At 40.9% G+C, this 25721-nt stretch overlaps 1 long non-coding RNA gene across 1 annotated transcript; it reads left to right on the forward strand.

Annotated features, from left to right (window-relative positions):
• Positions 1 to 850: 850 nt before the first annotated feature.
• LOC140914996 (uncharacterized) lies at positions 851 to 19960 on the forward strand. Its single transcript, XR_012160064.1, has 3 exons — positions 851 to 1058; positions 7012 to 7171; positions 19070 to 19960. It is a non-coding gene; the product is annotated as an uncharacterized lncRNA (long non-coding RNA).
• Positions 19961 to 25721: the final 5761 nt, after the last annotated feature.

The raw sequence follows: 25721 nt of genomic DNA on the forward strand, positions 1-25721 counted from the left end.
GACATAGGCACACTTGGGAGAGCCAGTATTTCCTAATTATTTGTGAATTAGGCTCAAGTACATCTCTGAAAACCTGTACATGCTGGACAGGCATCTGGAAAACCTGGTCACTCATATGGAGGGTTGGAGGTAGCCTTTACAAGCTACAGGGCTTCTATTGCCACTGCTGAGATGTCTTAAACAACCCACCATCTTGTGTACTGATAATGTGGGACCCAGGCATAAAATAAAAGAAGGGGAGATAGATAATACTTGGCCCTGCTGTGAGTGTAGGGGACTGGACTAAATGACCTCTTGAGGTCCCTTCCAGTCCTATAATTCTGTGATCCTATGACAGGGAAAGGATATCTTTCATTTTGTCTTCTTGTAACCTGAAGAATTTTTGCATATTCTTACACAAAATATTTGCAAATTTCCCTCTCCCATTATTACCAGAGAAAATTCTCCAGTCTCTACTTTGTGATTCTGATCTCTATTCTGGATAAGCAAAAATCACTCCACCTTTAGATGAATTCTGCAGACCCTCAGCATGTTCAGTGAAAACCTAGGATTTCTTAAATGATGCCTGGTAAAGAGCCAAGAATGTGTGTTTGTGTGGACCGACAGAATCATAGCTCTGATGTAAATGGCAATAATGAGCATATGCAAGACTGGTGGCTACTGAGCATGTGCAGTAATGGGTGACAGAGAGGTCAGTTAGGCGAGCAGTTAGCTGGTCAGAACCTACTCATACTGGTCACAACTTGTTTTAAAGGTCAGAGCCTTCAATAAGAACTCTGAGGTAATGGTCAAGCCTGAGCACGTGCAAGTGAGGTAACTGTAGCTAAGAATAGGAAGGTTATATAAAGAGAGAACTTCCAACAGCGATTTCAGAGTTCGGAGTCTGTGTCTGAAGAAGGAGAGAGGCGTGCAGGGAAAGCCCAGAAGCCAACAAAAGAAGCCAAAGAGAAACTGCAGCAGAGAGACAAAAGAAAGCTGAAGCAGACCAGAGCTGACTGACCAGGAACTGAACAGCAATAGCAGTGATTTGTAAAAGGAAACAGCAATGGATTGATAGAGTAAGCTTAATATTCTTTTAATGCAAAGTTTTGGGAAAGTACGGTATAAATAAGTATGTGTATGCTTGAAATGTGTGTGAGTGTATTTTAATTGTATTTTATCTATCTCAACTTTAAAGCAATTTAAGATCTGCTGTCAGCAATTTGTTGCAAACTGTCCACTTACAACAAATTGCTTTGCTTAGAATCATTTAAACTGTATGCTATTGCAGTGTAAGTGCTCGTTAACTTGCAATAAGGGATTTGTATCTCAGGGCTTTTGTGTTTTGTTTAGGATTTTTAGTATACACTGTATTAGGGATTATTAGTTACATCAATAAAAAGAACATTGCCCATGTCAATTACTTTATTGGAAGGTATAGCCCTGTCCTTTAGTGTTTTCCTTAGCAACTCCAGGAACTTTTACCTCAGGGAGAACAGATTAAGGAGGCAATAGGCAAGTTATTATAGCCCTGTCCCTAAATTCATTTTTGGGATAACACCACTCCAGTATCCAACACAGAACTTCCAAACAGATGTGCAGGGGCAAGGGGCAACTACAGCCTCAAAACTTGTCATAAGAAACTGTTTCTACTAATGCCTGTACAAGGCAACCAATAGACACCAGCTAACCCTCATTGATTCATTAGACCAGCTATGCAATGCACGGCAGGCAGATTAAAAACATTCCCTGGGCAGTAGTTTGTAGCTGTTTGGCACTAAGCAGTAATATGTGCTTATCCCACACGAGAAAAAAAACTAAGGCACAGGACAGACAAGGAATAGGAGAAAGGGGAACAAATTAGCCACACAGATGCTTCTGAGCCTGGTTCTGTTCCCAGAATAGTTTTTTTTTATGGGAAACTTCTGTAGTATTTAACAAAACATGATATTTTTCTGTATCTTCTTTGGATCCAATAGAATCATATCCATGCTCTAGAATTCTACATGATGGTTGAAAAAAACCTATAGAACAGGGGTTGGCAATCTTCAGCACACGGCCTGTCAGGGTTCCTTCCCCACTCTGAACTCTAGGGTACAGATGTGGGGACCCGCATGAAAAACCCCCTAAGCTTATTCTTACCAGCTTAGGTTAAAAACTTCCCCAAGGTACAAACTTTGCCTTGGCCTTGAACAGTATGCTGCCACCACCAAGCGTTTAAAACAAAGAACAGGGAAAGAGACCACTTGGAGATGTCTTTCCCCAAAATATCCCCCCAAGTCCTACACTCCCTTTCCTGGGGAGATTTGATAATAATCCTCACCAATTTGTACAGGTGAACACAGACCCCAACCCTTGGATCTTTAGAACAATGAAAAATCGATCAGGTTCTTAAAAGAAGAATTTTAATTAAAGAAAAGGTAAAAGAATCACCTCTGTAAAAGCAGGATGGAAAATACTTTACAGGGTATTCAGATTCAAAACACAGAGGATCCCCCTCTGAGCAAAACCTTAGTTACAGAAAACAGGAATAAACCTCCCCCTTAACACAGGGAAAATTCACATAAAACAAAAGATAAACGAATCCGCCTTGCCTGGCTTACCTATACTGGTTGCAATATTGGAGACTTGGATTAGGATGGGTTGGAGAAGATGAATTTCCGTCTGGCCTCTCTCAGTCCCAAGAGAGAACAAAATGTAAACAAAGAGCACAAACAAAAGCCTTCCCCCCACCCCAAGATTTGAAAGTATCTTGTCCCCTTATTGGTCCTTTGGGTCAGGTGCCAGCCAGGTTAGCTGAGCTTCTTAACCCTTTACAGGTAACAGGATGTTGCCTCTGGCCAGGAGGATTTTATAGCACTGTACACAGAAAAGTGGTTACTCTTCCCTTTATATTTATGACACGGCCTATCAGGGTAATCTGCTGGCAGGCCGCGAGACATTTTGTTTACGTTGAATATCTGCAGGCATGGCCCCCCACAGCTCCTAGTGGCTGTGGTTTGCCGTTCCCAGCCAATGGGAGCTGTGGGAAGCGGTGGCCAGCACGTCCCTGTGGCCTGCACCGCTTCCCGTAGCTCCCATTGGCTGGAAACAGCGAACCACAGCCTCTGGGAGCTGTGTGGGTTTGTGCCTGCAGATGGACAACATAAAGAAAATGTCTCGTAGCACACCAGCGGATTACCCAGATGGGCCACGTGCTGAAGGTTGCCAACCCCTGCTATAGCAGGAATATCATTCTCTATTCAATTCTACAGATTTTAAGAGTCACTTTGAGAAAACCTTTTAAAGTTGTATAGAACCCTGAAGGTTCATTCCTTATTTCATACTTTGAGGCAAGGATTGTCTCTTTGTTCTGTGTTTGTAGAGCACCAGCCAATGGGGTTTTGGGCCTGGATCCTCAAAGCCATGGGACGTAAGTTTCTAAGTATCTTTGTGGATCTGGGCCTGGGTCCATAAGTAGGGTTTCTAAGTGCTAGGTAATATAAATAAATAATAATAATTCTATAGAACAGTTCATGAGGGATGGATTGAAACTAACTGACTCATCAGGTGCATCCTCCATACTACTGTACCCCCTTGCCCTTACCGATTCTTAGTCCCTGCAATGGTTTTCAAAAATGCCACTTTTGCCACTAGGGATTTGACCTGTCTCCAATTGACTTCAGTGGGAGCTGACTTCAATAGGACCCCCAACTATTCACTCATAACTGTAGTTGGTTTTGCACCAGTCCATTCTTCCTACAGCCGCAACCCTTTTTTAAAAAGAAAAAACAAAAAAAAACCACTTTTTTAAAAAACTTTCTTTTTACTTTCGGAAGATGACAGTGTAACTGCAAAATCTGGCCTCTACTCACAAGCCAGGTCATACTTGAACATTTGCAGATACAGCCCTCACAGACTCATAGGTTTTAAGGCCAGAAGGGACCATCATGATAATCTTGTCTGACCCCCTGTACATTGCAGGCCATAGGTGCCAAATCTGTGAATGAGCCAGTGCTCAAGCATCCATGGACAATGGCCCCAGCTGCATTCTTCCCTGAGACCCCACCCCTGCTTGGCCTCTTCACCCTCTTGTGCTGCACTTCTCTCCACCCTTACTCCACCTTTTCTCCTGAGGCCCCTGCCACTCACTCCTCTCTGCCCCATCCCTCCATCACTCACCTTTAAGGCCAGAGGGGGCAGAGAGAAGAGAGGGGTGGGCAGAAGGCACTCGGGGATGGGTTGGATTAAAGTGAGCAGCAGGTAGATGGGAGGGAGGAGCCTTGCAGGAGGCGGGAGAGAGGAGCTAGAGGGAGATGCTCAGGAGAGGGAGGCAGAGAGGAGAAAGCAGTGGGCAGGGGGGCTCAGAAGAGGGAGTGAAGGGGAGTGAGTGGCAGGTGGGCGGGGCCTCAGGGGCAAAGAAGAGCAAACGGCAGGGACCTTGGGGGTGGGGGCAGAGAGGACCCAGCAGCAGTCAAAGTGGGGGAAGAAGAAGCAGAGCAGGAGTGGGAAGAGGCAGAGTGGGGATGGGGCCTCAGGGGAAGAGGCTGAGCAGGAGCGGGGCCTCGGGGTAGAGTGGTCGTGGAGCACCCACCGCCAAAACCAAAAGTCAGCGCTTTTGTTGCAGGCCACAGAACCTCACCCACCCGCTCCTGTAATAGATCCCTTGCTTCTGGCTGAGTTACTGAAATGCTCAAGTTATGACTTAAAGACTTCAAGATACAGTGAATCAGCCTTTTTCGCTTGTTTAAACCTGCAAGTGACCTGTGCCCCATGCTGAAGAGGAAGATGAACCCCCCACCACCCTGCCAATATGCCCCACGGGAAAATTCTTTCTTGACCCACAAATATGGCAATTAGTTAGGCCCTGAGCATGTCGGCAAGACCCACCAGACTAGACACCTGAATAAGAATTCTCTATAGTAACTCAGAGCCCTCCCAAACTAGTGTCCAATCACCGGCATAGGAGGTATTTGCTTCTAGCAGTCGCAGATCAGCTACATACCATTGTAAGCTGTCTCATCATACCATCCCCTCCATAAACTTATCAAGCTCAGTCTTGAAGCCAGTTACATTATTTGCCCCCACTGCTCCCTGGGAAGGCTCTTCCAAAACTTTACTCCTCTGATGGTTAGAAACCTTCATCTAATTTCAATCCTACATTAATTGATGGCCCTTAATTTCTATAATTTAAACTGATAGAATAAAACCAGCATGCATGTTGAGCAACACAACAGAAGAGATATTTTAATTATGAGAAAGCCATGTGGCTTATGTATTAGCTATTTTACTTGTATTCCATTTAATTGAAATGAAAAGTGAATGTTTTTATAATTATCATTTTAATATTCCTTGGCAGATTTTAATTTTATGGGGTTAACAAATGGCTCTTGTGTTTCAACTAGGTTACTTTTAATAACAGTAGGAACATTTCTTGACACTGGTAAACATTTTCTGTTGCTTAACTTGAATTTGAGTACGTGTGGGTATAATACCAAAATATTGTAGCTGAAAATGTAAACTTTTCAAACATAAACAATGACGTTGGTGTTATAATTTTACAAATCTGATGGGCAACATGGTAATTGTATTGGACATAAACTTTCAATCAACTTTTTCTACAAGCTGTGCTTTAATGATTCACTAGACACTCAGATAATTAATCATTGACATTCTTATAAGATAATATTTCAAAGGCTGCAGGAGATGCATCTAGATATGTAAGTCTTACTTAGAAAACTAACATTATGTTATGAATTCCAAAGTGTAATTAAAATCTTCCTGTGTTTTATATTGTAGCACTTTGACCAATCAAAAATAACTTTCCTATTTCACTTTCAAAGTGAGTTAGATTAAATAATTTTCATTGTAGCCCTGCTCCACCTTGTCCTAAACATTCAATGCAAATCAATCAGTAGTCTTCCAGTTATAAACTTTAAACTGTAATGTAATTTAGATTAGAACAGTTTTCTTTATCATTTAATCTATCACTACAAGTGGTTTGGCATAATATATGTGTTTCCAAAGTTACTTTAAGACACTTATTTGGGAATTTAAGTCAGTCTATGGTAGTCCTGTTTCCAGAACAGTTGCTCTATTTAAAAATAGTAGGGAAAAAAGAGGAGTAACAAATATGCAAGGTAATCTTAATGGGGGTATTCATTATAAGAAATACCATGAATTATGGGTATATAGCTTTCCTAAGAACTAAATAATATATAAATACTCATGGGTTTACTTCAACAATGGAGACTAAGGATGAAATATCAAGAAATTCCCATGTCAAGCTTAGGTGCAGGAGAGATATGTGGTTTCTAAAACCATTCACTGATAAATTTTAAACTGTGGACAGATCATGGGAGACTCCTTTAACATCTCTTTTGTTTATTTCACATCCTGGCCTCTCCCCCTATTTGTTGATGTCCCTCAGATTTTGGACCTCTGTCCCCCTTTTCCCCCTCTTGGTAACCTTATCAACCCTAGAGCTTTTAATTGCTGCCCCTTGGATGATTTACTTAACTCTGCCCAATCTCAATCTCCAGCTGTTACTTAAGCATCTCCTTCTTCTTGTTCTGCTTCCATTTTACACTCAAGGTGTCCAAAACAGGGTTCCCTCTTTCACACCAACCCTTTTCCATTTCCTCCTTTTTCTCTTACTGTTGACAAATCCATTATTACAGCTTGAGTGCCATCTTCAGCTCCTCACTGTCTGCTTCCTCATTCATTCAGGCTATTGTTATGTCTTATTGCTCCTTTCTGTGTAAGAACAAAACCCCAGAGGTTCACAATAAGATTTTAAGTCTAAAGTAGGTTAGAAGATAAGAGCAGTGGTGCTATAATGTGGATATTACAAGGTATCTTTTTTTAATCTGAATTGCTCAGAAAAACTGACAAAGATTATCTTCATATTGACCAAATAAAATGACTGTAATGATAAAAACTCTACCAGCCAGATATGGTGAAAGACTGTCATTATCATGGTAGTTACTTCCTTCCCTAACCCTTCTAATCCATCCTGCAACTGAATCCAATAAAGGATCATTTTTACTACAGAAAACAGCATCAACTCTAAGCCACAATGGAACGGAAGGAACTGCTTCCCTCCACAGAAGAATTCATGAGATTTCTTTTATTCCTGTTCACCAGTTTTCAACCTTCCATCCACCACAATATTTTTTGCTGATTGTACCAGGTTCACCATTGGAAATTTACGGTAGGTTTCCTCAGGTTTCCATGTTTTGTGTTATTACTCCATGTGGTTTTAAAAAAATTATTGAAGGCCATCTCTTCTGATACACCTCTTTTTCTCCTGCATTAAAAAGATATTCATCCCAAAGTGTTTTCATTGGCAATGCACAGCCAGATCAGCCTGAATAAAGACAATCCTGCAGGGTTTTCCTGCAAATTCACATTAAATACAATCTGTCTGCTTCTTTAAGTCACTTATTTATTTTAAAGGGTTAATTAATGCTTCTAATGTTAATTTACAAGATCCAGTAGTGTGAAAGCTATTTCGAACGTACAGCTCCACAACAAGAAAAATATCAGATTTGCCCACAGCAGTGTAAGTGGTGAGAAGAAGGGGGAAAAGTGGAAACAGGGAAAGAACAGGTTATTGTAGAAAAGATGGAACTGGTTATTTGAAGTGAAGAAAGAATGTGTAGAGTCACTGGAGAATATGGACCGTCCATTAGGGTAGGAAAGAATCAGCAATGAGAATGGGAGCTGGAATATGATGAGAAATGTTTTCAGATAACATTTACAATATAGTAAATCCCCATGAATTGTCCTGATTTTCAGCAATGAAATGGCAAAGAAATAGCTATATGTTTTGTACCAATGTTCTTAACTTGACATATCAGTTATTCAGTAATTCCTAGACTTCCACACCAGTCTAGGCAGTAATACAAATCAAAATATTTTGTTATTTGGCATCAGTCAGATTCATATTGTCACATACTTCTTTTCTTTGATAAAAAAGATGTGTATGTCAATTTTAAAGGTGCTACTTTCGGGCATCCCAAACCAGGAAGAATTTATAGAGTAATGTTAAATTATCCATGGTATCTGAAAATTGGATTAAATCTTTGGCCACTCATGGCCAAAATCCCACTATAAAAAAAATCCATCACATTGTATTAATGTTCTGACCATTGTTCCTAAGTGTAACTATATGCACACAATGCCTATCTCTTTCTGACAGTACAGAATCTCTCTTCTGGAACACCTGTGACTTATAGGGTAAGCACTTTAAACATAACAGGAATACATTTGAATTGAAAGTCATCATAAACACAAAGTGTGATGGTTGTTGCAATGGTCCTTGATTTAAGAAAGCAACAGTAATATAGTTTATGACCTCTCTACTTGGATGGTGCAAAAGTGAAATGCATAGCAGTGACGGTCTAGAGTCCATATTCTAAGTTCTATGCTTCTCCAGTGATATATTTTGAATGGATATTAGATCAAAATAGATAAGACCAGGTATTCTAAAGGGATCTGAGTCATGAATGACCAAAGAGGGGCACTTGAGAAGACTTGAAGCCACTGAAATGAGATATTTGAGGGCAGTAAATAGGGGGATCATTGCTGGACCTCATGCAGAATGATGCCATCAGGAGTAAGACCAAGGACTGTGGTATCAGAGAGAATGTGCAAAAGAGGAGGCTGAAATGATATGCAAGAAAAACAGATGAAGGGAATCCTGTTAGAGAGGAATTTGAGACTAGAACTTGTGGGCACTGAACAAGAGGATAGCTAAGAAAACAGTGGATAGACTGTGTATGAGAGGATGGAGTGAATATGGAGTGAGTGCTGGACTGGCAAACCTGAAAAAGACTGCTCTGTCAACCTGACCCCAGCCAGCTGATAGAAGGGGAAGAAGAAAGATATTAGATCAGAATATGTCCTGAAGTCTCTCCTCACTCATGTTACCCAAGCCCCCCCCTCCCAGATAGCCCATTCAGAGAGGAACTTCTAGAACACAACTTGTGTTCAGCATATCTGAGATTATGGAAACTGATATTTAGCATGTCCAATAGCTCAGTGGAGAACTTTTTAAAAAAATGCTGCAGCTTGCCATGTCCGATTACAGAGGTTGAGCTACAACTGCAGGGGGTCAGAGGTAACCTTGTCCTATTTGAAAATGAAGTTGGAGTTCTTGTGGAAAGTATTTCTGAAATAATTGAATCATAGAAGATTAGGGTTGGAAGAGACCTCAGGAGGTAATCTAGTCCAACACCCTGCTCAAAGCAGGACCAACCCCCACTAAAACATCCCAGCCAGGGCTTTTTTCAAGCTGGGCATTAAAAACCTCCAAGGATGGAGGTTCCACCACCTCCCTAGATAACCCATTTCAGTGCTTCAGCACCCTCCTAGTGAAAGAGTTTTCCCTAATATCCAACCTAGATCTCCCCCACTGCAACTTGAGACCATTGCTCCTTGTTCTGTCATCTCTTACCACTGAGAACAGCCTAGCTCCATCCTCTTTGGAACTCCACTTCAGGTAGTTGCTATCAAATCCCCCCTCACTTTTCTCTTCTGCAGACTAAATAAGCCCAGTTCCCTCAACCTCTCTTCGTACGTCATGTGCCCCAGTGCCCTAATCATTTTCACTGCCCTCCTCTGAATTCTCTCCAATTTGTCCACATCCTTTCTGTAGTGGGGGCCCCAAAACTGGATGCAATACTCCAGATGTAGCCTCACCAGTACCAAATAGAGGGGAATACTGACTTCCCTTGACCTGCTATCAGTGCTCCTATTAATGCAGCCCAATATGCCATTAGCCTTCTTGGCAACAAGGACACACTGTTGACTCATATCCAGCTTCTCATCCACTGTAATCCCCAGGTCCTTTTCTGAAGAACTCCCACTTAGCCAGTCAGTCCCCAGACGGTAGCAGTGCATGGGATTATTCCGTCCTAAGTGCAGGACTCTGCGTTGTCCTTGTGGAACCTCATCAGATTTCTTTGGCTCAATCCTCCAATTTGTCTAGGTCCCTCTGTATCCTATCCCTTCCCTCCAGCGTATCTATCACTCATCCCAGTTTAGTGTCATTCGTGAACTTGCTGAGGGTGCAATCCATCCCATCATCCAGATCATTAATAAAGATGTTGAATAAAACCAGCCCCAGGGCCGACCCTTGGGGCACTCCGCTTGATACCGGCTGCCAACTAGACATCAAGCTGTTGATCACTACCCATTGAACCCAACGATCTAGCCAGCTTTCTATCCACCTTATAGTCCATTCATCCAGTCCATACTTCTTTAACTTGCTAGCAAGAATACAGTGGCAGACCGTATCAAAAGCTTTGCTAAAGTCAAGGTATATCACATTCACCATTTTCCCCATATCCACAGAGTTTCCCAAGACAAATAAATTGGAATTTAGCCTCTCCCCCTGGGCATGTAAGCTCCACTCCACTCCATCTCCTATATCTAAGCCATAGTCTAATAATACTGTCCACCTGTGGACAACAATTAGCACTAGCTCCAGAAGAAACCTATTCAGAAATAAAAAGATATATCATTTGAGATTTGCAATAAACTTTCTTGCTAATTATTCCTTAAATTAACATATTGTGTTGCAAGCACTATGTAATTGGGGCCATCTTGCAGTTTGGAGAATGTTGCTCCTACATAGCCAATAGTAACAAAGTGGGGCATACTCTGCTTTATGAAGCTGTGAAAATTAGTCAAAATTTCTGCATCAACACCTCCAGTTGGTGGCATTCTTGGCATTTCTCATTTCCATATTGCTGCACTAGGGTAAGTAATTAGATGGCAGGGACAAAATATCCTCTGAGCCCCACTCCTGCATGTAGCATACAATCCTACTGTGCAGCTCTTGCTCTCTCCTGGAATTGAGCTCTCCAAAACTGATTGCACTGGTACAGTCAGAGAATCACAGATGCACAGCATGTCATCTGCTCTCTGCTAGACACAGGCAGCTGAGACAGCAATTACCGACTGCCAACCGTAAGCTGCTCTGACTAGCAATAGTGCTTAAAGGCAGCCCGAGTGTTATTAAGTACCGAAGTACAGGGGATAAATAATAAATGCCTATGGATTTCTCTGTGGTTTAGTGCCTGCAAACGGGTGTTTTTCAGAACAGCAAAGGCAAATATCTGGACTATATTCCCAAGCACATGCATGTGCGTGGAAACACACACACACACACACACACACACACACACAGAAGGGTTAGGCTTAAGATAGTCATGGAGTATGGAGGTGCAGGAAGCTGTGTGGTTCATTACCAGCACCATTTTCACAGGTTTGTATGCAAATTTCCTTCATGCCCAAATCTGATGATGATACATCCAGGCCACCTCACCTTTTCCATGCTCATTATCTTATTGATACATCTGTATTTGTGATGGCCTGGACAGAGACAAATGATCAAGCAGTTTCTCACTGTCACACACAGAGGCAATAACTGCACAGCATTCATTTGAGGACAATCTGAACCTCTAAAGCTTAGACTGTGTGTGAGTCCCCATAAAAATCACATGCATTCAGTGATTCTCTCCAGCAGCTAGAATCTCTCCAGCAGCTAGAAGGTGAGACTTCCATTAGACAGCTCTCTGGAGGAGCATCTCAAATCCTGAGAGGATACCATATAAGGAAATTGTGTAGATCCTAAGAGGAATACAAAGGGAGCATGAAAAATGGACATCCAGTCAGCTGGACCTATCCTTCCAAAATATTACCCTGGACCCATGCAGAGGTATGAACGCTGGTGGCCCTAGTTAACAGCTAGAAATAAACAATCAGCCACACCCAGGTTTGTCCCTTTCTTTAGGGTTCTGTTTATTGTTGTCAGAAACAAGAAAGAAAAGCGTAAAAATTATCACAAACAACAATCTGGTTAGGGATTCAGACTGGGATCTTCTGGCCTCCACTAGCTATTGGGTAGGGCCCTCTCTGACAATTCAGAGGGAGATCCACAGGATCTGCCTGCCTACACCTTCCTTCTCTGTTTTTTCCTGGTTTCCCCCCTTTATATTGTCCAGATGAGAGTGTGGGCTAATCATGCGGTACTGATCAGCTGTGCCAGCTGATTCACAGCACCTGCCTGCTTGGCTTCTCTCTGGTCAGGGTCAGCTGCTCCCGGTTCTCCCCCAGCTAGTAAAGAGGCGAATCATGTTAGAGGGCAACTATATAAACATGGGAAACCCCGTGCTTCGGAAGAAATGAAGCCTGCTCTGGCCACTTAGGAAGTTCATGGTGGATTCACAAAGGATTCTGGATGGGTGACAGGCATCTTTTTTGTGGAAGTAATGTCAGCTGAGTGATCCATACTGCAGCTTTCCCAGATTTGTAGCAGCTTCTATCCTGCTGCCAAACTAGTTTGTAGTATAAAATGATCAAAGTCCTTTAAAGATATTTTATAGGAATTTAAAGTGCATTTGAGTCTTCAAACTAGGTCAATGCCCTCAATTGCCATAGTTTTATGAAAAGTTAAGAACAGATAGATGCTGGGTCCCTGTCAGCATCCATAGCAAAGAAATGGGTTCTTTGCCATTGAAAATGAGAAATAAACCATTGGTGATGCTGTTCATCTCATCAATGTTGTCATGAATACTTATATTGTACTGTGAGTGGAGAATTGCAACACACAAATACAGAAAAAAGTTTGTGATAACATTGCTATTATACTGTGTGGTACCGGTAGTCCAACTCTTTTTACTCTGGCCTGATAGTCCAACTAGAATACAACCCACAATGTGATTGCTGCCTGATTTGTCAGTAAATGTCTCATTCTCCATGCTCTCAGCTTCCAAAACAATGAGTGAACAGATCCGCTTTGTGTGAAGCTTTCCCTTGAATCCCAAATATTCATAATTGGGAAGCTGCTTCACCTGGTGCATTGGGTGAAGCACATTGTTATCCTCCATACTAGAAGGAAGTTTGTGCTCCAATGTTACACAAGTGGCTGCAGTGAAGAACCATAATGAATTGGTTAATTGCTTTCATTCTCCTTATTTCCTTTGCTTTTAAACGTATAATTCAATAGTGCATCCATTATTTATTCTGTATCATTGTCACATGCTTGTATAACATCATACGCTGAAAGGAGTTGGCAAGAGCCAACATGCTTCAACTGAGTTTACGGTTCAATTCTTTTGTTATTTTATCATTCAATAAAATGCTCTGCATACAGAATAATTTTCTTTGCACAATATTTATTTTTGTTTTACCTTCCTGGAAATGGAAATTGTAGATGCTTTGATAAAAGGATTACAAGGTCATCCAATTTCAAGTAGTTCCTATAAGTACCGCAAAAACATCCTCTTAAATGCTAATTTTGTACAGTCCTACAGTAGTGGAGTACTTTTCAGTTCAGTAATTGAATACACAAAGGAGGAAATGGCTGGGAGAGGAAGCTGTTTTTGGACTCTCAGCCACAGAAGCCCACCTCTAATACAAATTAATGTGCTTAAGCATTTCTATGCCTCTCTCTATAGTCTCACCAACAGATTGAGTACTTTTAATTGTAAGTGAATTTAATGTCATATTAATAGACTTGGCATTGAAGTTGTTGAATTGTCCTCCAAACTAACTTCAGTAATGTCTGTAAAATGCTTTGAGCTGCTTGGTTGGAAGTTCTAGCCACACACACTTACTGCATTAGAAGTCATTGTCTTCTATGCCTATCCAGTTCCCTGCCTCTCCACTAAAGCAAGTTGTGATGGTGATTTTTATTGTGGCCCCTTTTCCATTATGAAGTGAATTGAGGTCAGATAGATGATTACTTAGCACAGAGTCATCTGATGGAGATAACATCTGGTCAGTTGTCACTATTGAACTAAATTGAATTGGATCCTGTGGCCAATGTGTGAATGGTTCTCTAGCCCTTACTTACTAAAACTTTCAATCCACAGAATTTGCATTTGTATGGTACAGATCTATAACACTACCAAGTTGGCAGTCTGCCTCAACTTTGCAAACCTGAACCAAAGAGTCTATTAGTCTCCTTCTATAAACCTTACCTAATTTGATGTAAAAATCTGAAACAAAAAATGGGTTTTTAGGTTTCACTTTGTAGTCTGAAAGCTATGTGCTACAACTATGTTATTCTGTATAAAGTAAATCAGAAAATAAGAGTAAACAGAACACATTTGTTCCTTTTATTGTCTGTGAATCCTTAAAAATGACATTATAAGAAAACTGGAGCTTGAAATTACAGTAGAAAAGATTCTCACTGCAGACAAAACCCATGGAAATTAATGGTTTCACAGATTTTCATTAAAACACTTTTTTTTCATTTTTGCTTAACATTTTTACAGAGTTTGAAATAAATTTTGAAGGTGGAAAACTACTGTAATTTTGCAGTAAATAGGGTTTTTCTTGTAAGACTGCTGGCATTCCTGTGCAAAAAAGGGTGAGTTTCAACAACGAAGCAAGTAACATTTTTGATTGTTGCCCATATGTTGATTTTTTTCTTCATTAAAAGGGGTATTTGTTTTCAGAAATGGAAATACAGTTCCCAGGATAAAATTCACACAAAACAATGAAAACTTTAGGCTTTGCATCCAGTATTAATATTTGAAAATCAAAATTTGACTCTGAAAAATAAAATTGTTGACTTCGATCAAAAGGAAACTACAAAAATGTTGGTGAAAACTACTAGATTAATGCTGATTTATTAAATTTTGCTCTCTCAATTGTTAGCAGATTTCAATAAATATTGATGGTGTAATTGGGAAAATGACTAATATTCTCCATGAATAGTGCAATGTTTTCACACTGTGTAATATTTATATCTACGGATATATATATAATAGCATGTATAAGCCCTAACCAAGATCAAAATCCCATTCTGCTGGGCCTATATATATGCTTACATACAAAAATATACACAATAAAGAGACAGTCTCCTGTCTTGAAGAGCTCACAATCTAAAGAGACAAGACTTGGGAAGGGAAAGAGAGGCACATACACATTAAGTGTCATTCCCAAGGACATACACTAGGTCAGTGGCAGAGATTAGAATAGAATACAAGCTTTCTAAGTCCCAGTCCAGTGCACTAACCATGGGACCATGCTGCCTCTCCATCTGAGGGCAGTACTCTTACACCCAAGCAATAATTCAGCCAGAGAGAAAACTGAAGCAGAACAGGTTTCAGAGTAGCAGCCATGTTAGTCTGTATCCGCAAAAAGAAAAGGAGTACTTGTGGCACCTTAGAGACTAACAAATTTATTTGAGCATAAGCTTTCGTGAGCTACAGCTCACTTTCCAATGAAGTGAGCTGTAGCTCACGAAAGCTTATGCTCAAATAAATTTGTTAGTCTCTAAGGTGCCACAAGTACTCCTTTTCTTTTTGAAGCAGAACAAACTTTTTATTGGTAATATGCAAAGATTCTAAAAAAGAACTGCATCAGAAAGTAACATTTCTCTCAAGATGTAACTACCTAAAAATTCAGATAATGTTATCTGTAATGATATTGCAGGGGTATATTGACTCTATTAAATATATAAATGCTATGTTAAGTAATTACTAGACTGCAAGAACATGCTATGAAATTATTATGCTGACTTTGAAATGTCTAGACTACTATACAATTAATATTATAAGACTGATTCACAAGCTTTCTGTGAGATAGGAAGAAGCCTAAAATAATACTGAAGATATGCCAAGATCTCATCTCGTATGGCATCATCTAATCAATGACTTTACTTTGTGGCATCAAGTGAGGTTTGTTCTGAGATGTGAAAGAGTGGGCAGTTTTGCTTCAAATGGCTTTAAAAAACACTTCTTTTATGTTCCAAGTCATGTGGGTTTGCCCCTCCAAGTTTCACTTTGAGTTCCTGGTTATCAAACACACTCTCAGAACAAACAGATGAACAAAATGACACCAATTGTACCTTACCACCTAGTTTTGTGTCATTAGAGTATAAAACCAAAACATTCTCATGAAATCATAGTGAATATCTTCCTCAACGGTAGCTGAAAAGTCATCTGAAGTAGTCTTTATGATTGAAACTAAAACCTCTCAGAGCAATTCTGGAACCAGGCCCCAAAGAGAAAAATAAACCAATCCTATGACCCACACCTGTAGAGCTATATGGTTATTAAAAGCCAAAATCATGAAGTCAATCACATTCTAGGAGACGCTAAAGTCAATACTCTGTATAGGAAAATATGCATTGTTTTGGCGCCAATGGCGGTGCCTTTGGTTTGTACAGTCTCCATAACACGTGAAAAATGGTGAAAATAAATTCTTCACTAAGCAACAGCAGAGGTTTGGTCTCTCTGCATCAGAACTATGGAAATATATGCTTTTTAGAAGATGCTGTAAAGACTACCTGAGAGAAAATGTATTCACCAAAGATGCATTGTGAGTGATCCTCTGTCATCGTTGTGTAAATTCAGCAGTTCCAAAACCTATTTCAACGTCCAAAAAATGGCTGCAAAGATACTTTGAGAAAAGACTTGGGCCTGAATACCTCTCAAAAATGTTGAATGAATATTACTAGGAATTTCCAGAGAATTAGACCCCCCATACAGATAGTTCTGGACACAGATTTTTCTGAACTGCATCTGGTAGCACAATTTGGTTATTTTCTCAGAGCTAAAATGTACATACAAGCTATGAAATCCCAAAGTCACTGAATTCAATGGGAGTTTTACCACCAACTTCAATGGGTTGAGGATTTCCTTCATAATCTGACACCGCTAGCGATAAATCAAATTTGAGAGCTCTTTGAAGACTGAGACTTGCACTTGATCAAGCCTGATTTTCAGAAGTTCAGAGCATTCACAACTCTAGCAGAAGTCTGCAAGTTGGCTCAGAACCCCTGTGAATAAGGCCGATATGGGGCTATATTCTCAGCTCTGCTGAGTCTGCCTCCTGCTGCAAAACTTAAATTGGCCAGAGAATTCTCCCAGTATTGGGGGAATCTCCAACCAGTGGAAAGCAGGTGGAGGAGGCCATGCCACCCTCCACACCTGCTCCTCCATGTCTCCTCTGCCACCCCACTGCTCCCTGCAGCTGTACTATGCACTGGGCCAGGGCAGAGCAAAACTAGGGAGACATGCTCCGCTCCCTGTCAGCTCTCCAGTCACTGCACTAAGCTCTGTATAGGAGAATTCAACCCTGAGGATAATATATCTCCATTTCTCTTAGCAAAGGTTGGTGAACTGTGAAATACATTTGCAGAAGGACATGATCAGCAGTGCTGTTTGGCCAGCTGAATATTACTAATAATGTTCAGGCTGCCAAATTTTCACTCATCCGTTCCCATCTGACTCCTGCTTACAGCAATTACAATGATGAGGCCCCTCTCACAAATTACATTGAGTTATTTTCATTAGAAAAGATAGCCAGCCTTGTAAACATCCTCTGGTGTCTTTGGATGGTGATCTCTCTCACCAGCTCAGTCTTTTAGGGGACTAATATGGAGGCCTGATACCCCATAATTAGAGAAAGATTTTCAGAGAAACAGACTGGCTGCCCACACCTCCCATGTTGCACTATCAGGCAGGAAAGCTTCTGCTGCCAATCTACCACTGTGAACTGAAACTGTGTCCTAACTGTGTGGTGACCAGGGATATGTGGTGTCACCTTGTCATAAATATAAAGGGAAGGGTAAACACCTTTAAAATCCCTCCTGGCCAGAGGAAAAACCCTTTCACCTGTAAAGAGTTAAGAAGCTAGGATACCCTCGCTGGCACCTGACCAAAATGACCAATGAGGAGACAAGATACTTTCAAAAGCTGGGGGGAGGGAGAAACAAATCCTCTCTCTGTGTCTGTGTGATGCTTTTGTCAGGGACAGAACAGGAATGGAGTCTTAGAATTTAGTAAGTAATCTAGTTAGATATGCATTAGATTCTGATTTCTTTAAATGACTGAGAGAATAAGCTGTGCTGAATGGAATGGATATTCCTGTTTTTGTGTCTTTTTGTAACTTAAGGTTTTGCCTAGAGGGATTCTCTATGTTTTGAATCTAATTACCCTGTAAGGTATTTACCATCCTGATTTTACAGAGGTGATTCTTTTTACTTTTTTTTTCTATTAAAATTCTTCTTTTAAGAAACTGAATGCTTTTTCATTGTTCTTAAGATCCGAGGGTTTGGGTCTATGGTCACCTATGCAAATTGGTGAGGATTTTTATCAAACCTTCCCCAGGAAAGGGGGTGTAAGATTTGGGAGGATTTTTGGGGGAAAGATGTTTCCAAATGGACTCGTTCCCAGTAACCGGTGTTAGACGTTTGGTGGTAGCAGTGAAAGTCCAAGGGCAAAAGGTAAAATAGTTTGTACCTTGGGGAAGTTTTAACCTAAGCTGGTAAAAATAAGCTTAGGAGGTTTTCATGCAGGTCCCCATATCTGTACCCTAGAGTTCAGAATGCGGAAGGAAACGTGATACACCTATACTACATATATAAGTGAATAGAACTGTTTGATTGTAGCATGTGTTTATTGTTATTTAACCAAAGATACCTGCTGCATTTGGGATAGTATAGTTTATACATTGCATTCAGTCAATTAACTTGTGGCTAAACATAGATATTAAGGACCCATAGCACCTCCCATCCCCCACAGCTATCCTTTACATCCACCTTTCTACTGGTATAAAAGTTCCTTTTTAGGTTTTATTTTCATAAGGAGATTGCTTGGAAATTATCAGTTAATGAAAAGCTTTTCATTATCTTCCCTAAGGCTAGCATTTCAACTTCCTACAGAAAAGGCAATAACTAATACTTATGCAGAGAATCAAACTGATACCAGTGACTTGGAAGACTTGAACCATCATATATATATATATAAACAGTATATCTCTAAACTTTCTGGAATTTACCTGTAAATGGCTGATTTGTAAACTTCTAGAAGTATTTTTCCTTCTCATTGATGATAATCTTCAATCTGTTATCCTCTTATTTACAACTGATTTTGTATTTAAAACTGATTTTGTCAAGTGAAATATTTTTTCAATTAAAATACTTATTGTGGTGGATGTGAACTGCTATAAGGATATGGATATGTAACCCAGTTATTGTGATAGTCTGTATAACTTATATTGGGATAGTGGAATGTGTATTATACACCTCTATTGCTTTAATTCAATGTATTATACACCTCTATCACTTTAATTCAATTTTCAGAAGTTCAGAGCATTGACAACTCTAGCCGAAGTCTGCAAGTGCTCAGCACCCTTATAATGGGTGCTATTGGAAGAACAAACAGGAAGGCAATGGGATGGTTTCCCAGCTAAGAACATCTTAACACATACTGTTAGGCAACGGAAGAAGCTCTTACCTTTGAGAATCTTACATCCCATATCCAAAAAGTTGCAAGCTTTTATTGCTAGTGATGAGACCTTCGCTATCAACAGTTAAGAAGCCACAATCCCTGAGGACCAGAGTGATCAAAAAAGACTGAACGGCTTTTACAAGAGACTTTCCCTGAAGCAGGTTGGGAGACATGATTTGTGAGTTAAGGGAACAGAAAATGCCAGTGAGACCCTAAAGGTGTTGGGAGGTCCATAGGAAGCTTACATCTTCCAGGATCCTCATGGTGAAGATGGATAGATATGTACAGACATGTCTAGACTGTTTATTGTTTTAAGGCCAGCTTTCTCTGAAAAGCTTTAGTTCTAAATTAATAACACTTTGCTTTAAGAAATCAGTTTGGTTACTGGATACCCCTGTCTCAGCTCCTGCAGCGAAGTGAACTGGAGATACTGAACCTAAGGCAGGCCTGCTGAGGTAATTGTGGCTGACCACACAGGGGACTGCAGAGCAGGGCCCACTCTGACAGTGGGAGAATTGCGTGATTCCACCTGAGAGAGGTGACGGTATGAACTTGAATGTGGGGGGTGTGCATGTGGAAAGACCAGGAAGGGTCAGAGATGCAGTAAGCCCAGTGGCTGTGACACATTTCATAAGTTTTTTGTCTGTTTTTTGTTTTTTGCTTATGGCTTATTCTCTTGTGTTAGTTTTAAACAAACAAACATTTCAAAAATATAATTAAATGGCTTTTCTCACATAAAATAATTATTTTGTTCAGTCTGTTTGCTCTATAGTATGGATTTACATCTATTAAGTATTCAGCATTGTTTTTTATTCCTTATCTCCCTTTGCTATTTACTTTTCAGCTAAATGAGATTTTGTATGGTGGGAATTCACTGTTCATGTTACTTTCCTTCCTTTGGTACCATATTTTGAATTTTAACTTCTTATATTTTCCAACCCATTCAAGCAGTTCAGAACAGACTAATCAAGAAAATCTACTTAGTTCTAGTTGATGTTCAGTTATGAGTAACAAGGGATAGAAGTGTCCAAGGTGAACAAAAAGGCATCATTGACTAAAGACTATTATTTATTTGGGTAAGGGAGAATTAATTGGGTGCAATGGTATATTGCAAAAGCTCACTCAGATTTGAAAGCCAAAAGGGACCATTGTGATGACCTAGACTGACTCCCAGTATAACACAGGCCATAGAATTTCACCTTGTAATTCCTATAGTGAAGAGAGTTATTCTTCCTAGGATAAAGTTAGTTGAGGGGAAAATGTCCAGTGCTTCCCCCAAACAGCATTGCACAATGGCTAGATGCATTACAAGGTTATGAGGTACAATCATCTGGTGCCAGATTATGATACCCTTACTCACATTGAGTAATACCCTACAGCACAAGCAGTCCCATCATCTTAAATGAGACTACTCATGGTGTAAGTTATAATACAATGAGAACAAAAATATCACAATATAGGTTCTAGCTTTGAAGCATCAGGTGCTTGCCACAGCTAGAAAAATACTGGATCATATGGTCTAATCTAGCATCGATAACTCTATGTTGCTACATTTCTACTATGTCAATAGTTTTTCATTATATTTTCAGACTGCTTTCTTTATGCACTGTCGGTTATCCATGCATTTAGTTTCAGAAACAAGCTTAGTTCGTACAGTCTTGTATATAGGACAATCAGTAGCTGGTGAAAGCAGAAGATGTGTCTTCATGATGTCTTCACGAACAAGGTCAGCTCCCAGACTGCTGCACTGGGCAGCACAGCATGGGTAGGAGGTGACCGGCCCTCTGTGGAGAAAGAAGTGGTTAAGGACTATTTTGAAAAGCTGGATGAGCACAAGTCCATGGGACCAGATGCACTGCATCCGAGAGTGCTAGGGGAGTTGGCAGATGTGATTGCAGAACCATTGGCCATTATCTTTGAAAACTTATGGCGATTGGGGGAGGTCCCGGAAGCCAGCAAAAAGGGTAATGTAATGCCCACCTTTAAAAAAGGGAAGAAGAAGGATCTGGAGAACTACAGGCAAGGAATCAATCTCAAGGAATCAATTCTGAGGCACTTAGAGGAAAGGAAAGTGATCAGGAGCAGTCAGCATGGATTCACCAAGGGCAAGTCATGCCTGACTAATCTAATTGCCTTCTATGACGACATAACTGGCTCTGAGGATAAGGAGAAAGCAGTGGATGTGTTATTCCTTGACTTTAGCAAAGCTTTTGATATGGTCTCCCACAGTATTCTTGCCAGCAAGTTAAAGAAGTTTGGGCTGAATGAATGGGCTATATGGTGGATAGAAAGCTGTCTAGATCATCAGGCTCAATGGGTAGTGATCAATGGCTCCATGTCTAGCTGGCAGCCGGTTTCAAGTGCCCCAAGGGTCGGTCCTGGGGCCAGTTTTGTTGAACATCTTTACTAATGATCTGGATGATGGGATGGATTGCACCCTCAGCAAGTTTGCGAATGACACTATGCTGCGAGGAGAGGTAGATAAGCTTGAGCGTAGGGATAGGGTCCAGAGTGACCTACACAAATTGAAGGATTGGGCCAAAGAAATCTGATGAGGTTCAACAAGGACAAGTGCAGAGTCCTGCACTTAGGACGGAAGAATCAGATGCACTGCTACAGACTAGGGACCGAATGGCTCGGCAGCAGTTCTGCAGAAAAGGACCTGGGGTTATAGTGGACGAGAAGCTGGATATGAGTCAACAGTGTGCCCTTGTTGCCAAGAAGGCCAATGGCATTTTGGGATGTATAATTAGGGGTATTGCCAGCAGATCGAGGGATGTGATCATTCCCCTCTATTTGACATTGGTGAGGCCTCATCTGGCGTACTGTGTCCAGTTTTGGGCCCCACACTACAAGAAGGATTTGGAAAAATTGGAAAGAGTCCAGAGGAGGGCAACAAAAATGTTTAGGGGTCTGGAACACAACTTATGAGGAGAGGCTGAGGGAACTGGTATATTTAGTCTGCAGGAGAGAAGAATGAGGGGGGATTTGATAGCTGCTTTCAACTACCTGAAGGGGTGTTCCAAAGAGGATGGAGCAAGGCTGTTCTCAGTGGTGGCAGATAACAGAACAAGAAGCAGTGATCTCAAGTTACAGTGTGGAAGGTTTAGGTTGGATGTTAGGAAAAACTTTTTCACTAGGAGGGTGGTGAAGTACTGGAATGGATTACCTAGGGAGGTGGTGGAATCTCCTTCCTCAGAGGTTTTCAAGGTCAGGCTTGAGACAGCTCTGGCTGGGATGATTTAGTTGGGGACTGGTCCTGCTTTGAGCAGGGGGTTGGACTAGATGACCTCCTGAGGTCACTTCCAACCCTGATATTCTATGATTCTATTTGCTATCTTTACATAGACTAGTCTAAACATAATTAATGAAATAAATAAACAACAACTAGCTTTTATACAGCCCTTTTCATCTGCAGAACTTTAAGTGCTTTATAATCAAGGTAGGTACCACTGTCACTAATTTACAAATGGGGAAACTGAGTCAGAAAGATGCAATGACCTACCCAAGGTTACCCAACAGGCCACCTGAAAAGCCAGGAGCAGAACCCTAGAGCGGTAAAGTAAAACAGTTATACTGAGAAATTCTTATTTAATATAAAAGAGTTTGACAAATTATTACTATTCTATTACATTATTTAAATATTTTTTGTATACTGGAAAGGTTTGTTTTTAAACCAAAGCTATGAGTACAGATTTTTTTTTAAAAGTTATTTTTCAGTTTGCGTGACTTTACCTTCAAGAATACCCAAAAAAAAAAACCACCCAAAACCCATGAGTTATCAAGGGACATATTTTATGTGAATTTAATTGAAACTAAAAACTAGTGATTTTTCTTGAAATCTGAAGGGGAAAAAATATTGTTTGTCTACCTGCATCCTTCTTAAGTGACAGTATTCAGGCTAGCCTGAGTCCATCAGAACAGCCAGTAAAGAAAACTATTGTTCACTAATTTCCTTGTGTGTGAACATGGCAACTAAGCATGGGACATAGGAGGAGGAGGAAAGTATGTTCTTTTGCACATCAGGGAAGGTCAGAATACACAGAGAAAAGATCTAGATCTTTTTGAAAACAAATTTGTATGTAGGGGAAGTTGGGAACTGGTTGGGGTGTGATGAGGAGGTCCATGTCTCCCCCCCGCCTCCTAAAATGTTGGTTGGGTTGGGAAAGAAAGATGCTACCTGAATAAGACATGTTTCCTAAAGCTGACAGCCTTTAGTTAGACATTTTTACTGCTGAAATGTGCTAGCCATACCATTTCTAAATGGACAGAAATAAATCATTTATACTTCCTTTCAGTTACATGCAAACTAGTTAGATCTGCTACTGTATATTCTTCTTATCAAAGGGGAAATTGCCCTCCTCAAATGTCCAACTTTTAAGAGAAAGCCACTAGAGCCAAGTGTTTTCCCAGCTATGTATCTGCCATGACGCATTTTGGAGGTATCAGTGTTTTAGTCTGTGTCACTAATTCCTTACATTAAACCAAAAACATTAACATCTGATCAATGTTTAAGACATGGTTATTACTGTACTTGGATAATGATCTAAAAATCAAATGTAAAAGACTGCTCTCTTGAATTGCAGTGCTGGAGACTTTCGAAGGCAGCATCACCATTCCTGGGGGGTTGAGTCACCACATCTATCTTCTTCATTTAAACCACTGAAATTATTCACATTACTTTTGCAATTAAACTAAGAAAATATGGAATTAATTGCCATTCAAAAACTATAAAATTGAAGAAAATTAAATTCAAAACTAGATTGGAGACCAAGCTTTGTACTGTGGCCAGTTCTGTGTGCATTGCACAGAGATAAGATAGAAGCTAACATAAAGATCAGACTTATTATTAGTCTGTGTTTATGTCTGTGTGGTGGTAATACCCATTGGGTAAATTGCAAAGCAATATCAAATTGTTTTGACCATCCTACCTCCACCTTGCCATGTAATCTGTCCCCCCAGAAGTCCAGTAAACCTCAGAACACTTTGAAGCAGACGTCAATGTTAAAAAAATAGCTAATATTTGTTTTTTTCCCCCCATCAAATGTGGGTTTTCCTCTTCCACAAAGCTGTAGCTCACGAAAGCTTATGCTCAAATAAATTTGTTAGTCTCTAAGGTGCCACAAGTACTCCTGTTCTTTTTGCAGATACAGACTAACACAGCTGCTACTCTGAAAGCTGCACTGGACTGAATCCCAGAAACAATAATCTTCAATACAGGACCAGTGACAGGTTTTTCCACTCAATTCCCCACTTTAGGCACCTAAGTACAAATATAGGTACTATTGAGATTCTTAAAACTTTCGCTCAACCACTACCTAACTTTGTAGGCATCTGATATTCCTAGGTTTCTGCCTCTGGGCATGTGCATGGTACCACACTTTTGGTACCTGGATGACTATCTCAGATCTAAGCCCCAGTGGGATAGGTGAAGACAGGCATTCTGCCTGCCCGCTAAGTCCCTGATCACAGTGAAATCATCAATGGACTGTGAATTGGGTTTTAAAGAGAATTGGTGTTCAGAATTTAATAAAATAGTATCAGAACACATACAAAAAAAGTCCCTGACTGGAGACCCCTTGTCCTCTGGGGCAGCATCAAGGTGGATATTACATGTTGCCTGAGGCCTTCTCTGAGAGAGAGCGGGGGACTTCAGGCCCCTGTTTGGTGCTGGGCGTTTCTGGAGGAGGAACCCATTCAAGCCCTTCTCCTGCTGCAAGAAGGCAGTGTGCGAGCAGTGTCTGAAGAAACACCTAAGCTCCCAGATAAACGTGACTGTCCCTACCCTGTTGTGTGCCTGATTGAAAGTGTCACAGCATATGAATGGGAGCAGAGATATAAGACTGTTTCTACTATGAAACACACTGCCACTGGGGATCAAAATAAGTTTGAATCTTACCACCAGTGTAACACTTAACACTGAGCAGGTGTTTCTAAGGCAGGTATCGACAACCTTTGGCACATGGCCCATCAAGGAAATCCACCAGTGGGCTGGGATGGTTTGTTTACCTGCCACGTCTGCAGGTTCAGCCAATCGCAGCTCCCACTGGCCGTGGTTCACTGCCTCCTGGCTCGTGCCCCCGCTGGGCTGAGAAAGTCACCCAGAGACCTTGGTGCAGTTCTCACCTGGTGCTTTTATTTACAGGTTGTGTTCCCACCCCCTTTCCACCATACATATAGTCCCCTTCTTACAGTCCACCAGCAGGAGAGAGGGGGCAAGCTATCTCTCTCTGCTTCCTCTCACTGCCTTTCCTCTAGTGCAGCTTACAGCCTGTTCAGCTCCTCCCCTGGCTTCCTTCTCCTGGGGCTTTTATCCAGCCCCAGCCGGATGAGGCAGCAGCTGTTTCAGCTTTCCCAGTCAGGGCCAGGTGATCTACCCAGCTCCAATTCACCTCCCTTAATTGGAGCTGGAGTGACAGAGGGTTGGCTAAGCAGTTTTCGGCTTAGCACCCTGTCACAGGTCTAAATTAGTTGTTACCACTCAAGAAAGACATCTTGGTGTCT

This window comes from Lepidochelys kempii, chromosome 1, assembly GCF_965140265.1.
Source record: "Lepidochelys kempii isolate rLepKem1 chromosome 1, rLepKem1.hap2, whole genome shotgun sequence".
NCBI lineage: Eukaryota > Metazoa > Chordata > Testudines > Cheloniidae > Lepidochelys > Lepidochelys kempii.